Below are 17952 nucleotides of genomic sequence, written 5' to 3'. Positions count from 1 at the left end.
ATAATAAATAAAATGTAGATTATAAAATATCTAATTAAAGTCAGCAATTAAGTTTTCCAGTTTGCTATTAATAGCTGTTGATATCAAGTCCCGTTGTCATAAAATTTTTAATTCGATATTATTTCATTTTACATTACAAATTCACGCGCTCGCCGCAAGTACGTCATTGCGGCAAGTGAAATTGTTGAAAGAGAAACATCAAGTCTATATCTAAAACAGCAAAATTGTTGCGGGGAGGAATGTTGATGCGACTCGAGTAGATCCTTAGCAGTTGGTTACCGCGGTTGAGATTGGCAATTTGTTGTATGCCTTTCTCTCTCTCTTTCTCGCTTCTATACCATACGCTCTTACCTTTTCTCGCGGTGGTCGAGATATATCTGGTGGCGTGGTTAGTCACGCACGCACGGTCTCGCACGCGTTACCTTGCGCGTACAGCGACCTGCTAGCTGACGTATCGGATGAAAGGAAAATTTATGCCTTGTCAGAGCGTTACGAACCAAATGGTAACAAATAGGGCCGCACAGCCGCCGCGCCCATCGCCGACAAGAAACTCTTCTGTCGTTATCGTGCATGCGCGCACGCGGCCAGGGTGAACAATTCGCGAATAATCGCGCGAGATGGAAATTATTGCGGCTAACGCGCCGCGTCGTAGCAGCTGTTACTCGTGTTACCCCGGTATCGCCTATATCCTTTTTCATGCAGGATCGCGAAAAGTTTTCGTATAACGAGGTGAAATCGTGTGGATGCACGATGCAAGTTCTTTAACAAAATTACGCGCTTTTTTGGTAAACAAATAATCGAGAACTTTTATTCGCCCAACGTATGAGCGGATCGGCAAGATGACGCGGCGCAACATATTGAAAAGATGAATGAAGAACCGACGAATGACAGTGAGACGAAAAATAATGCTTACGTAACATCGATCTCGTGAAATACGCATTTGATGTATATATATCACTGAAATTGTATAACCTTGAGACGACTGCTGTTTCATCGCGTTTTATGATGTAATCAAGAGCGGAGGTGGACACGGATGGTGTAGCGCGAGCCGTGAATCGCATCGTGAACTTTAACACCGCTGTTATTTTCAAGAGAGAGTATTCCGCGTGACTTCCCGCGGAATACGAAAAACACACGGACGGCCACGGTATATTGATCGCCAGTACGGGTGCAGTTTTGACTGTGCGGGACCTGTGCGCGCGAATGCAATCGATCATCTCGCTACGGGCGAAGAAAGTCCGCACCGGTGCCGACGCGCCTGAATAAGCGATATTGTTAAACGGAGTTTTCATTCTTCACCGTCAATGGGATTGCGCGCAATGATGTTGCTGTCTCTGCAGGATTGACCGATCGGAAATACCGGGAAATTGATGAGTCTTACGGGTCTCTATAAAGCTCTCTCAACTTTCATCTCAACAACTTAATATCTCGTCTACACGACAGGGCGAGGAAACGCTATTTGTTCGCGCGTCTCGCTTTGCGAAAGGAAATTTTGCTCGCGTTTCCTCCTGACACGTTTTGACGTTCGCGGAAACGACGCGACGCGGTACAAATGGAAAAAACGCATGAATAATATACGACGAGACGATATAAATATATCGTTGCAAATGCTCGTCAATATCTTAATCTGCTCCATTTAACGTTCATACAAGTTCCCGCAAAACCATTATCGTTGGTACTCGAGCGTATTCGCGATACGATGGCGACGCTGCTGTTGCTATTCTCGGAGCTGTTATGTCCGTCTTAACAAGCGAACAAACTCGGTTTGACGATGCCATAATTCGCACAGAAATGCGAGGCGTACTGAGCTTGGCGACGACACTTGACGAGATAAGCATGCTTATTTACAATGGTTTGCAATTTGGAAACGCGAAGTTGTGAACTATTAACCGTTCTAACAAAGGCAAACTTCAAAACTGAATGATTTGATGAAAATTATTTCATGACAATTATTAGCGTTTACATTGTCATTACGTCATCAATGTGCGTATTTTTTATTACCCTGTACGACAGTAATTTTTTTCACTACGGTATGTCACCCAACTGCGTGTTCGTGTCAGTTTTATCGCGCGCGACTTAACTGGATTTAATCGGCTATAAGATATCCTTCTCGTTTGATCAGGCGACGTTGGGATTATATATTAGTTACCACACTCTCAGATATTTACCCTTTTCGACGCTCAAGGCGGATGCAATCCTACGTGCGGTGTAGAGTCCCAGACAAACATTTACGTTTCTATCGCCTGCACGGCGATTTCTCCTACGTAATGCATTTGATCGCATTTGGATTAGTCCCGATCTTTAACCGCTGTGTGAATATTGAAAGCCTTGGATCGTGTCGACCCAATTTAAGCGTCTACTTCGCCTTATCCAATATCATAAGAGAATGTATAATTTAATGTAGTGACTTGAATTAGGTGATGATTTGTGATTCAAGCAGAAATACAATTTTTATTTAATAATAGATTATTTTTATGTTTTCGTTGGTTTTACAAATAAAAAGACACGATACACGCGTAATGAATCGATAATATACAATGATTTTCTAGTCTCAATTAATGCATTCTATGTAACACAAATAAAAATATAGAATAATGTACGCTGAGATATTATAGAAGCAGCTGGCGAACAAAAGAGAATCCGCAACAAATCTACTGAACGAAAGGAAATTAAAATGGCACACTCGTGCGCCGTCCTTCTTTCATATGGGTAAAAAATTCGGTCAAATCTCTGAATATGTTCAATGAATGCGCGAAACGGCCAAGCAAAATTAGTTTATTCGAGTGAAATGTCACGCGCATTTCTCTCGTTTTTTGAAAGAATTTGCAATCCTTTCATATACTCTTTTTCTCGCAAATTATTCTCAATAAAATTTAATGTCTTAAATTTTCACAGAAATCCAAATCGCGATTCTTGTGTAATATCTTGTTTTAATTAATATTGTAATCTTGCATAACATACATTTTATTCTGAAAAGAACTATGTTGAAATTAATGCTTAGAGAGTAATAGAATCCTCTTAATGAATCATTATGGGAAACTGTGTGACTTAATACACAGTAAATGAGTTAGACATTGTCGTTTAACGATAGTTCCTGACAAATATGAGGGACAGTATGAAACAACGCAAATGTTTGTACTGTATTACGGTGCTGCTACCGCACCCATTTCCGGCAATGTGTGTGCATGTGACACACGCGCATATACGCGGTTTAATGCTTGCGTTCTATGGATCGCGATAAAGTAGGAAAAATGAAATGCTATTGATCCATTAACGATTTGGTCGATAAATAATAATGGCTTAACGATTTCCTATAATTATGAGTGGTAGCTTGTATTTGAACGTGTGAGATTTACCGTTTATGCCATAGTGTGTTTCCATATCCATGATACTCACTTTTTCGATCAACGAGCAGCTTTCGCTTTTATATAAACGTGTGTCCATATATTTAAATTATCCTCGCAGTAAAAGCTGATTAAGTATTTGGTAGAAGTTAATGGCCATTTTACATCGTTGAATAATTTCTCTGGACGTTGTAATAACTTATGAAATTTCTACATAAACCCGTCTAATATCATAACGTTGAGTAGAGATACAAGAGAGAATGCATACGATATTATATATAATAAACATTTTGTGCTCTATACATTGATATGTGTAGCATGCTTTCACACACACACAATACATCCTGATCGTTTATTATTTATATAGTAGTTCCGGGAATGTTAGTTTAACATCACAATTAAATCCATATTCTCTCATTTATGCAATATATAACATTTATGCGACATAGAGAGTTGAACGTATGATAGCGTATCCGATCAAAGATGGATTTAATTACGATTAACAGCACTCATGTATATTAAACGTAAAACAGTTTTTTTTTCTCTCTTGCGAGTCTTTGCAGCGCGCATGTAATTTGCAAAATACCGAGCAAATAATTGTATGATGTATTTACATTATCGTTATTCAACGCCGACGCGGTGGCGGCGTAGCAATCGAGCCGCGTTGGTCGGATGTCATTGTTTGCCCATCCCCTAAGGCTAACCACCGTCACCCACAATATTACAGAATTACTACATGCCCCGTCCGTTCGTCGTCGCCTCTCGCTCGAACCAATATCGTGTACATTACGTACGTACATCGGCGGACTCCGCCGCCTCCAATATTAGTTCCGATGCCAGTGCGGAAATTGCATTGATAATGCTAATTAAATTGGTTTGTTTGTTAATTGGACCTGTAAAGGTCCCGATCCTTGTGTGTCCTGGTAGATTACCCCGATATCGATCCATCGGGACACATTCGGCCGCGTTAAATCAAGCGTGATCCTTGGCACCAATCGATACAATATGTTGTCGCCTGCTCTACGTTTCGTGTCACATATAGTTTTGATAACAATTTTCGATTTACCGTCATATCGCGCGTTTATATCGCGTCGGATATTGGATAGTGTCGAGTTAATTACCAGATTACGTATCCCGTCGTCGTGCGCCAAGGTAACTTTATCTGTTCCACTTTAGATATGACGAGTTTAAGTATAAACAAGTTATTAATTGAGATTGGATCAATGTAATCAGCTACAGGAAATATGCAATTGCACATTTTCATAAATATGCAATAATGCAATGTATAGCGTGAATATGTATAATAAACGAATTATACAAAGATAGTCTCGTAATAATTATTATATCGATATAACACACATAAAGAATAGAGAAATCCAATAATTGAAGATTATTGAAACGAATGACCTTATTTCGAGAAAATATCAAACGATAATTTTTGACTGATGAGGTTAATGACAAAATACTATTCGTTTCATTTCAAATAATATTCATACTCATAGTGTATCGTCCTTGTTTTCCACAGTTTGAATCTTTCGCCAAGGATAGGCCATGTCCTTGTCCTAGTCGCGAATGATCGACGCGATGTACCAGTTATAGTCAGTTCAGTATTGAAGAATCTTTCAAGCGGATTAAAAGTTAAAACGTACAATATTCGTGCATCTCTATATATAAATCAATACCACCTTTGCAAAATGTATACGCGTAAGCTTATAAATATGTATAATTCAATTCTTTGTATAAATGCATGAAATTTATTTAGATGACAAGAGATTTTGTTTGATATTTATGAAATATAAATAAATGAGTATCGTATCAGTAAGTGCTTTTAAAGATGCAACATAGTTTGATTGAAAATAGCAAAGATAAATTTCGCTCGTGGATGCATTCAAATCACTAATTATAAGTTTTCGTTTTAACATGTAGCCGATCGTGTGATAAGACATTATAGTTAATTACATTAAATTTGAAGAATTTTGTCATCAAACAATTCATGTAATATTTACCAAGATATAGAGATTATGTATTAAATATCTGCATTAAGTCTTCTCGTAAATAACTTTTATGTACAACGTTATATACACTTATTAACTGTATTAAATATTAACTAAGATTGCATAGATTATCCAAGTGATACGGTTTGGTAAAACAAGAATGATTAATTGCTAAAGTTTATCACATGAAAATAGCCATAAGATATAAAGGTTAGCTATATGAAATCCGTTGGGGCCTATAAAGCATTATGTCCGAAAATAGGTCGTTGTTTTGGTGCAACAGCTTGGTCAATGTGCAAATCAATTATAACGCGTTTAAACAGAATCGCGTAGCGCGAAACAATGTGCCAGTTCGAACGTGACGTGTGCAGTTGCGTTGATATATACCGAGTTAATACCACCCTGAAATATATTATGTCATAAATAATTTATACAGTGCAATGATTACAAGTCCAATTTGTAGAGCGATTTGCGCACTTGATGAAACCATACAGTGTCGCATACGAATATAAAACGAATATTGAAATTAATCTCGCGATTGGTTACAAATCCATAAGTCAACAGCAATTTATTCAATTCGTTCTATTGTTTCATAATAATCTCGTAATGTCAATCAAAAATTTCATACACAGCACTATTTGTAATTATAACTTTTTAAGGAATTACGATAGCGCGAATGTTTCTTCGGTTTATATCCTCCACAATTTTTATATGCTGTTTGTGATCCCGCGAAAATAACATAATTAATTTCCATGGAAAAACTTTGAAGCAAATATCGAAAAATTCTCATATACAATGCAAAACACATCCCATCGGCTTTGTCAATGCAAGCGCTATTTCGCCGTCATGTTGAAAATGAATACGATTTCAACTACACTTGATAATTTTATTTTATATTCCGTGAAAAATAGATCTGAAAAATACTTGGATTAATAATCCGCTAATCGGATTGTGATAACGATATCAATGGCTGTATGCTGCAACGCGTTCATCAATTATCACTACAAAGTCGATCCTGATTCGCTAAATTATCCGTTAGGAATTTGTTACATTTATGTGTTTAGTATTTTCATAATACTTACTTTATCCAATACGATGATACGTATTAACACCAATTACGCGTAACACCAGCGTGGAAAAGAAAAGTAAATTTTTTTTTTTTATTTGATGCGCATGTCACCACTCTATCGTTTCCTTTGTACCTCGATATTCCGTGAGTATCCCTTGCATCTCGCTATAAAAATCTTGTCATTCGAGCGCGGGGATTATTATCAGCACTTATTACCGCTCACCTTAGCGATAGAGATTACAGAATCATCCACGCGGTAAAACGGCCCAATTTGCCACTCGAGTGAACCTTACAGCTATACCAAGCGCGTTGTATGAGAATGAAAAAAATAGAGATGGAAAAGCAAAGAGAAAAAGGAAGAGAGAGAGAGAGAGAGAGAGAGAGAGAGAGATCGCCCGGCTGATTATCTGGATTCAACCAATCTTCATCATGCAGCTGTTTTTCTCATCCTGCGAGACGCCGCTACCAGGCACCGTTTCCTTTCCGCGAACGGTGAAAGAAGTCCCTGGCGACTCGCACAGCGAGCATGCTATTTTTCCCTGAGAATTAACCAACCTTGGCAATCGGCGTTCATAAACAGCGCTCATGGATTTGCCAGCGCCGGCGATAATATGTGTGGGGTCCTATCCTCTGCCACAAGAAAAGTCTGTCCGTGCCCCAAGACAAAAGTATCCACTTCCGAGCTATTTTATCTTAACTGCCGCAGGTTTTCTCCGCTCAACCCGTCGAGCTCTCTTTCTCTGTCCTTCTTCCGCGCCTGCTTCTCTATCTTTAATATATATATATATATATATATATATATATATATATATATATATATATATATATATATATATATATATATATATATATATATATATATATATATATATATATATATATATATATATATATATATATATATATATATATATATATATATACTTTAGTATATATATATATATATATATGTACGTATCTCTCTTTCTCTCTCACTCGGTCGGAGCCGGGCATAGAATGGAGAGAGGATAAGAAGGTAGTTAGTATGAGGAGACATTAGTGGCGGCAACTGGGGCGACCGAGCTTCTCTTGCGCTTCTGCGACCGCCTGTCTCCCTTGCTACCCTACTTCGAGTTCCTCCCGCGGTCCGTTCCCCTCTCATCCCTGCCGGCACTGCCACCATCCACTTTGCCTCGCTACCCTATCCTGCCCCCTCCCCCTTCCCTACTGCCGCGTCCCTAGATTTCATCCCCGCGCCTCGACGGGAATCAATAGTGAAACGCCAGAGAAGACTACCTGCCAAGGTAGTGTCGGACAGACACCGAGTTTCGTCTCGGTTACGTCCTGTCGACTTACTGCAGGCCCCCCTTACGCGAGAAAAATATATTGCGTCTTGCAAAGGAATGCTTATAGAGTTGTAGCAAGACCGGCTGTATGGAAATCGTACTATTATCGTTTTATTATGTTTGAACATGAATACTATGTTACGATGTTGCAGTGCAATAAATAAAAAATATGTTTGATCAGTATAATTTCACCAATATAGTTTGCACATTTAATTCTCTGTCAAAATGTCAATGAATTATCTTCACGTTCCATTAAATTTACAATTGTTTTCTTTCTTTTTTTTTTTAATTAAGTCGTACACATATAATAACAGAGTTTTATAATTGTTTTGAGAGACAATATAATAAACCATATAAATTTTGCAAAATTAAAAGAACTACAAGTTTTTAATAAGATTTGACATTGTAAGTTATATATATATAAAACTTCTTTTTAATTTTCATAATCGTATATATATATATAATTATAAAGTAAGATAAAAATCCTAAATAATATCTGAAAAAGATTAATAAAATAAAATAATTATTATACACTATGATTAAATGGTGTATATATGTTTAGATGCGATCATAATAAATCGTTTTCATATACGTCTACAAATACGTGCATATATAACATTGGTATAGCATTCCCCTATAATGCCGATATTTATGTGCGCTTCGCGAATAATAATTGGACATGCAGTGATCTCGTTATTGCGACTTTGCAACGTTTTCATTAAAACCTATCGACAGGAAGAAAAATGTTCTTACAGTAGGATATACTGGGCGCGTGGTGAGAACGATGTTATCCAGGAATTGTGTCACGTCCTTGCACCGTGCTAGAATGTGACAAAATGTTCGTATGCACAGCTACGTGGGGAAATACAATGTATTTTGACGGTCCTCTCATTGCCGATGTAGTACAGCTAGAAAAGTGTATATCGCTTGACTGGAGAATAAAGCCGCAACATACAATGACATCTTATCCAACGATCTATAACGAAACAAATGGAGTGCCGAACGGTGGAATCTTGCGAATTGTTCCACTTGCACGTTGCTACCTGACATCCTCTACTACTGAATATATAACTAATACCGTTACTATCGGCTGAAAATATCTTTAATGTATTTTTTAACTTGAGCGATGGTTTAGTTTCTTGCGGCGTGCGTTAATCTGACACTACAATTGATGGAAGAGATTCGTTTTAGTAATTGCGAAACTCACCCATAACATATAAGATTTATAAAATCTTTTTCTTGTTGTCTTAAAATACCTAAGTAATGTTGGAATTTGCATGTATATCTCTATAGTATCGTTAGCAAGTACGGGAAAATGAAATTATGATAAATGACATTAGCCCAACACAATCTTTACCGAGCAGCTATTTTTAATATCGCTATCTTCCTACGATATTACATATGGCATGCAATGCTAGCATGCAATGCTAGCAGAAAACGCGCGTACTGCTTCAATCCAGTTCATTTTCAGTGGTTTGACGTGCATCCTCCTAGCAACGAGCTTTTAATTAACTAGTCTTTAATAATTTAAAGCAACCAACATTTTTCCTCAGCAGATAGTAATTTTGTTTTACGTAAGTAAAGCTGAATATATGTTTCCCTAAAAGCACTTTCGTAGTAATCGCAGTTTCTTTTGCTTTCCATCTAATATGCATAATCCACAAGAATAGAAACTCCTGCGTTATTGAGATACAGATATGCGTTAACCATCTGTTAACACGCTATGGCGACTTACTATCGCAGGTATAACAAAGGTCAGCCGTCTAAAGCTGTTTAAAAAAGCATATTTTTAGCATTAGTATAAATATGCTTTACGTGAGAAGTTGTGACGATTGCGTTATTCTAAAATAAACTATTTGTAATTATGAGAGTGTAAAATTATAAATAGATTCAGCAAATTATAAGTTTCACGCAAGAAAGCATGTACGCGCGCGATGACGCACATATATACATATGTAAAATACATATGTATAATACATATACGCAAAAGATTTTTTACATAAACTTACACACCTTAATACTTACGGTTTTAGAAATACTTTCGAATTTTACATATACTTATATTAAGTAATTTGATAAACAAATTGCATATATATTGCACAATATACAGATAAAAATATGAATTGTACTAAAATTAATTGCCGAGATTGCCTGATCCAATATAATCCGACACGATCCATTTACATGGAATTCTCCGTAATTGAACCGACTGACCGCAGGTATGCGAACTTGCGATTGATCTTCAACAGATCTACCGTTTCCGCGTATTAACTGGCTCGCGAGTGAATGCACGTAATTAATCCGACGATAAAATGAGCCTGCATAATGATATCAAGGTCGTAAGTAGTACGGTATTAGGGAAATTATTTTGAAATTCATATCGCGATGAAAGGAATAAACGTAAAAAAATTTCCGTCATTCGTAATGAGATTATGAGTTTGCGCATAACGAGTTTGGTCAAACTTTTATAATGTCGATAGAATCCACGTCGGATTTAAATATCGATTATGTATAAAACGAGATGATGTAAGAGACGTTGGCCTCTTTTTCTTTCAAATTAAAAAAGAACTGCGGCGCGTATATCTTATTTATTTAGCTACTTAAATATGCATTAATATACTACATTAAAAATTATTAGTAGTATTAACATTATTATAATATTATGATAAATTATTGTGTTATCAACTACAATAACAAACGAATTATCGCACCAACAAAGTCGCTACGTTATGCAAGACGTTACATCACTCTCGGCGTAATTAAGCACATGTGTTACGGCGCCAAAGGAGATATTGGGACGTGATCATACCTGGCAATACAGACCGCGCATTCGATACGAGATTCAGATTGGCTGCGATATTATTGTTATAAATGGCGTACTCGAGCGGTAGTTAATCAAAATTGAATTTAAAGATCTCCAGGTAATATATTAAATATGGAATAGTTAAACAATCGTTGCATTTTGTTACGTTTATAGACTGAAATTTATGTCTAGAACAGTACAATATAAATATTCATGTGCATGCATTACATTACATTAAAAAATATAAATATTTAAAAAGTAAAAATATGAATTATTGAAAAAATAATTCTACAATATTTTGAAGCTGTTAAATTTCTTTGATGTTTTTATACGAAATAATGAATCAATATAGTCTTAGCACCGTCTTAATATATAGATTTACTAAAAATTGGATTGGTTTATAATAAAATTTGAATGTTTTGGAAAATTTCAATAAGACTATTTCTTTTTTAAATCAAGAGAGTCATCTCGAGAAAAAAAGGACTAAAATATTATCACATCCAAACTCTCATATAATCTCTTGTTATATTTTCGAATATTCATAACAGCACTAAAAATATTTTCTATAATTTCGAAAAAGTTCACGTCATTGATATTATTATCGTGCTCTATATTTTACGCAAGTAAAAATTGAAAAGCTCTTTAAGACTAACGTGTACGATGGTATCTAGTTTCTCGGGTATTATCGATAATTATACCTTTCACGAACAGTAATACACCTGATAGGAGGCATACTCGTGGGTGGTAGAACGTATAACACCGGATTACGTAGGTGAAAAGTGGTGGCGAGGCGAGGGACGCGTCTCTGACACGCGATTCAGCTTCTTCGAAAGCCAAGCGAGCGTGGAAACGTTTGACATGAAAGCTCTTACGTTAACTTCGTGCCTGTTTTCTTTCGTATATGTTTTTTGCCTGCACTTTTCTCCGCGTGATTTTTACAAATCATCCTTTCTTTTTATATAAATCGGTGAACTATAATTAGTAATCGACGAATACACGAATTATAATACATCGCTATGTGTCTATACGCAAATATATTTAATAAAGTAAATAAATATAATAGTTATTTTTATACTTTATATTACATATTTTTATAAAGATTGTTATAGTTATAAATATTGTTATATTTAATTAAACATCTTTAATTAATATATTACTTAAAGTTATACATGTCAAAGTTATTTCACGAACCATAATGACGCATTAATATGTCCCGTGATGGTATATTTAATGAACTCTCTCGCAAACTGCTAAACTTCGATTTTGGAATTAAACTTCTACTTCAAGTACTATATAAATTTTATATATATATAACTTTGCTATAGTTTAACTCATCAATTTCAAATATATACTTTTAAATTTTAATAAAGTCATATAATATTGTACACGCGTTATCCATAATAATTCTGATTGTAATGCGAACAAACGATGTAGAAAATTGCTCGATTGTATCAATCGATGGATCTTCAGAAAAGTAATCATATAGAAGTACTTTTCTATATGATAGATATATAGAGAGAGGAATCTTAATGGTTAGAACATAAAACGAGTGAAACGACGGAAAAGAAGATGTCCATCGCTAACGAGACGTCGTTAAACGGATGCAATTATTGGTGAAAGCGAGCAAAATCTCTAGCGAAAAGATATTTCGTGATTTATTTATTACGTCATTAAAGACCATTCTTACAACAGACTTTACAACTTTTGCTTGAATCTTATCATTAATAATATTTTTTATCACAATTCTTGTGTCAATAATAAAATTATAATCCTGAAAATCTAGCATAATAGACATATACACAATAGTTAGCAAATTATATAAAAAAAACTTTTTTACAAAATTTATATAATTTATTTGTAACAAGTAAACTATTCTTCCAAATTAAAAGAATTGAATGAGTTAAAATTATTCTCCAGTTAAAAGAAATTAAATGCCAGATGACTTCAATCATTAAAAAAGAATGCGACTTGATAACAGCAAAGATGAGTAGTCAAGATGAAGTAACTCGCTTGCGTTTTTGCAAATAACTACTGGACGGATTATGAAAGACCACACTCTAAGATAGATGAAGTATAAAAGTTAGCCTATATGTGTGTGTGTGAATGCTGACGCAACGAACGTATACAGTTTTCTTGAGTAACACACGAGGTTCCCTGCTATTCCTACGTCTCTTCTATCTACATCTCACTTGGTTACTCACGGGTTCACTTACTCCCCAGAGATACAAGTGTGACATTTTTATCTGCACGCCAACCCTCCAGTAATTTCAGACCGTTTCTCCGCGTTCTTTCCGCCATTTACTCTAGTTGAACATGAGAAAGTAGTGAGAGAGCGGAGCCGCAGCTGTGTAATTACAATTAATTCAAATAAAAATATCTCGCGTTGATTGAGTGAGATATCTCGAGTTGATATGAGCGTTTTATGTTGCGTTTATAATGAATTAACAATTACTAGAAATATATAAGATCATTCATTCTATTACTTTCTCTCTTTTTCGTACACCTTTTGAATGAGAAGACAAAGAAAATATGAAATGATAGAGAACTATTAAAAAATAATTCTTATTTTGGTACACTTATTTAGTTTGTTAAATTGATATAATTTTATATATATATTAGTAATATGTGCAATATTCCTTCGAAAAAAGTTATGTAAATATTACATATCTGTATGTACAGGTATATTATGTAATGTATACAGATGTGCGTAGTTTATTCAGTATATGTATCTATATGACTGAATCCGCAAGAGTACGAATAAAATTTGGGTTTTACGTCGTATGTGCACAGATGCCAGTTTCAATATGAAAGTCTCTGCTAAGCCTCTCGTTTGAAACATAAATTGTTCGATATGTATCATGGTGGTTTTGAGATTATATTTTTCGCGATGATAACATTATCATAAAAATATTTAACGTAAAATTTTAATATTTTTATATTTAGAAAAAAATTGTATGTGTGTGTGTGTGTGTGAATTACTTTACTTTAAATTTTAAACAAGTCGTTATATGAACGATTTATATACATATTTTATATAGAGCAAGTACTTACGTATTATGAATCATATATATTTTATTGCATTATACATAAATTCTTTCTATGTCACTCTATTATAACGTATTTCGATAACGAGCTTTCGATAATATTGCTAGATAATTGATTCATTAGCGTTCGGAATAAAAGCTTTCAGATAATTACTTTTTTTTTCATCGTGTCTGCATCACCACAAATCGAAATGTGGTGATGCGAACACGATGGACCTATATTTAACAAAGCCGCGTATATAAAAAAGAACACGTGAAATGAGATCGCAAAATTAGGAGGAGAAATTACGACGATACGTACGTATATACGCTTCGTCGTATATAGCGTATCTATTAACAATGTAAATGCATGTGTCCCGCACGTGCAATGTAATACTAACTAGAGGCGAGATATGTAATTCCATTGTTCGCAATTGTGCCTTCTGTTAAAACTTGAATACGTGTCGTGTCGTTGCGCCGGGCTTTATATTATGGGGGTGTCGCCGCACGAAAAACACGGCGGTTTATTTTTAATTTCGTGTGTAGCCGCCGTCACACACAGCAGCCGGGATTATGCTCGTATTAATATCTTCGCGTGACCATTCGTGATATTAAAAGGCGATCGATGCTTTCGAATTTGCCCGGTATTATCACCGGACATGAAACGCTCGCGTTTGTGCGCTCGATAGAATGCTCTTTCCCCGCGATAAATGCACAAAGGCTCCGAGATGTTTTTTTTTAAATACTGTCTTATATAAGACGACGTCACATTACGCCCGTTCCTTTTCGCGTCGCGGAATAAGAAATATTTCGACGCCGCGCATCGATGAATAAACAATTTTGTATCGCCACCGGCTCGATTCCATTTTGCCATCGAAATTCAATGCTAACATTATCGTGCAGTCGCACAACAGGCGCGAAAACAGAAGGCCATTAAGAAGCATTAAAAAGCTTTAGCGTCTCGCAGCGAGCCGTAACACCGTTAAAACCACGGGCGATGGCAGGAATAAATATCAGGGGTTTCCCGTAGTATCCGGTTCGGTTAGGTAAAATGGATGAAGTGTAGTTAGCACATGCTTACGAAAACTGTTCGGCCTGCCTATAACCGCGCTAACAATAGCCTGATCGTGTACACGCATATATCAGTAATAAAGTGAGGCAACTGTAAGCCCCTTAGGTAGACCGTATGCGGCGGTATAACTAGAGATTATGACATTCTAGTTCGCTCCTCATAAATTGATATTAAGGTTCCATTACAATGTAAAGTATTTTTAAAATTTTGGCCCGTAGCTGAATTAAACGCGCGCTAAATTTCACGTGCTCGCTCGCTCGCGTCTTAACGTTTCTTCGTACTTCGAAATAAAGTGCTCGAATTCCCTTTGTCGAATGCAGGGCAACGTAATTATATGCAAGACAACGTCGTAAATTTAACATTCGCGTGCTCGATACCGATAATTCAATAAAAACGATTCGGATTAAGTTCTTTGTTCAACTCTTTGCCGAACAACAATTGATAAAGCCGGTATTAGCAGTACGAGCTGTAACGAGGTATTTTCCTCTTGTTACGAGTAATCGGATGTTCTGACTTGTGTGTATGTATTTTTACGTGTATCGTTAGCCATACAATTGTACAAGAACCAATATACGTCAAAGTCGGATGTTTTTAGCCGTATTATTATAAAAAAAAAAAAAGATAATTTGGTTTGTCCTTTTCTTATTGAATTAGAAATACGCTGTATCATTACTAATATATTTTAATGAACCAGCAAATTATACATTGTTGCTATCCAAAAAATGTATCGAGATATTATCGTTAATGATATCGGATATATTACATTTCATACAATATTAACTTTAAGAGCGGAAGACTGTGCACATATATATATATATCGAAGATTTTGTACATGGGACACACACACACACGCACACACACATACGCACATACATGATAGGCAAATAATTCCATAGAAAAAATATTAATTCACAAATGTGAAACATGTGTGACGTTCGTATACTTTCGTATACTTATATAGGTAAATGTAAAACCTTACTCGGTACACGCGAAACGACATGCAGCGCGACCGTATTTTAGTCACTTTAGTATCAAAACTCGTTTCGCTACGTATCCTTCATGTCTACTCTGGGATATTACATCTATTTAAATATTTACGCTTTACCTTGCATGAAGCATAGCTTATGCATCCTCTGTGAAACTTAGTCGCAATATATGTAGTCGCGTATTTAATGCTCCAAGAGATCCTTATAATAATTTGGTCACTTGATACATTTGTAGATGGTAAGATATTATTCATGAATCATACGCGAGATAATCTTAACTCAATCGGATTAATGTAAATAATTAGTCATTTCAACAAATAATTTCTTCATTTTGCAACGCTTATGTGCATCTCTCATCATAAAGAAAATTTAAATCTCTCGATATAAGGTCGTACAAAGGAGCAGTTCAATATGTCGATCATCGAAGTATGGATGCGATATACATGCTGCGATATAGCAAGCATATCGCTTTGCGACCGACATTTCCTTTGTTTGTACAAACCAACTGGAACTCCGCCTTTCCTTTTTCTCATGGCCAAGCGCGTGCTCCCGCTCAAAGACAGCCACTTTGCAATAAATGCGTGTCGCCAGACGATCCATTTCACATCATTTCCGTTTATAATGAAAATTGCGCGGCATGTGTTGCCTGGACAGCGGTAAAGCGTACGGTACTTGGCCGACGCTGGAGGCGACACGCCTGATGGAAAATGAGGATCCGATGCGGCACCAGCAACCGACCAAGTAAATCGCTTTGCTTGAGTGACAGCTATTCCGCACAAGTCTCCGCGTGACTGCCCGCGTGCAATGACAGGTGACACGCATTGCCTCCGTGAAAATAGCGTTTCCCAGTCTCTTATTGAAACAATCATTCGTTCGTCGCATCGTAAACTGGCTAAATAACATAGCAAAAGAGAATGGCAACGTGTAGCAAAAATGGCATGCCACTCTTCGTAATAAACGTTTACGATTAATATAAATATGAAAAAAATTTAAAGATGTATTCTTTCGTATTTTTTTTACGGATTTCGCACGAACGAACATTTTTCGCAACGCGATATTTGATTGCCAACTGCCGTAGGAATTTTCTACGGGGCGGAATAAATTTCCATGAGCGTACCTCAATGGACAATTTCACAATTTTTTCTTTTTCTATTAGTTTCTCAAATTTACGCATGGCCGTTTAAAAGCGGGACATTCGGCGCGCAGTTGAGCTGCTCAGGAAATTAAAATGTTTGCGAATAAAATATCAAGAGTTATCGATTGCATCTTGACTGTGTCAGGAGTTTAGAGGTGAAGTGGTAGCTGAGGGAAAAGGTGAGGAACTAAACAGTGGGGTGAGACAAGCCGGCGGTCTCGAAACGTGCCGCATCGTGGTTGCTTCCCTTGCAAAAGTATGGATAAAAATCGAAGGGTATGCAACGTCGTTTAAAACGATTTCCAATATTCTCGTTTAACCGTTATTAAAAGCAGTATACGCAATTAAAAAAGATTGAACGAAGAGATTTAAATTACAGATTTTACAATTTTCTTCAAATATTGGAATAAATTCTCTATCGCGGTAAATATCGATTTCGCCAGTACAGTTGCAATTTACATTAAATAATGACATATTACTAGATAAAATAGCAATATATTTATATAGAGACACGCAATGATAAAATATCCGGTTGTATATGTCATGTGTTAGAAGAAAAGATAGCCTTAAAAGTAACACGTTTAAATTATACAAAAATTATCTACGTATTGATTTTATCTAAAAATGTAGATCTTATTTCTAAGATATTTCAAAAATATAACATTACCTCTTCGAAGTTTGACGTTGTTTTAAAACTAGTACAACAGTTCTTTTATTGTATTATGAATTATTCTATACATGCAAAAGTGGATTGAAGAAAGTTCGAAATGAAACGGATGATGTATAAATATCTGAACCATAATTCGCAAACTCTCAATTTCAGTTTCGATATGATATTTATTCATCGTAATCTAGTCATCAAGTTTACGATAAATCGAAGTACTTCGTGCAGTTCCTTGTTAGCTAGCAAGCCGAAACTTGGAATTGACTTATATGGGTACACGTTTATCGTCGCGGTACCAGCGACTTGTGAGCCAAAACAAACGGTTTGAGCCAAGTCACAATGCCGTATACCCAATGTGATATACAATAGGACTACATCTACCTGCTACACAGATATGATTCCTCGATGCGCTTTAATCCCGCTGAAACCCTCGTTCCACGGAAAGTAAGACCGGCGGAGCAAAGCGAAGCAAAGCAAATGCATTCTATTGCAACGAAGCCAGAGCTCCACGCAACTCGAATAACAATACTAATTTGC

The 17952-nt window shown here is 36.1% G+C and overlaps 1 protein-coding gene and 1 long non-coding RNA gene across 2 annotated transcripts in view; one reads left to right on the top strand and one right to left on the bottom strand.

Moving 5' to 3' along the window:
* Positions 1 to 17952, top strand: part of LOC115246078 (teneurin-a) — a 486292-nt gene that overhangs the window by 61098 nt on the left and 407242 nt on the right. The window lies entirely within an intron of this gene.
* LOC115246099 overlaps positions 1 to 17952 on the bottom strand; it is a 244898-nt gene that overhangs the window by 63462 nt on the left and 163484 nt on the right. The window lies entirely within an intron of this gene.

This window comes from Formica exsecta, unplaced genomic scaffold, assembly GCF_003651465.1.
Source record: "Formica exsecta isolate Colony F162 unplaced genomic scaffold, ASM365146v1 scaffold1, whole genome shotgun sequence".
In the NCBI taxonomy this organism is placed as follows: Eukaryota; Metazoa; Arthropoda; class Insecta; order Hymenoptera; family Formicidae; genus Formica; species Formica exsecta.
Note: the sequence above shows the minus strand (reverse complement) of the source record. Positions and strands in the feature narration are given on the sequence as shown.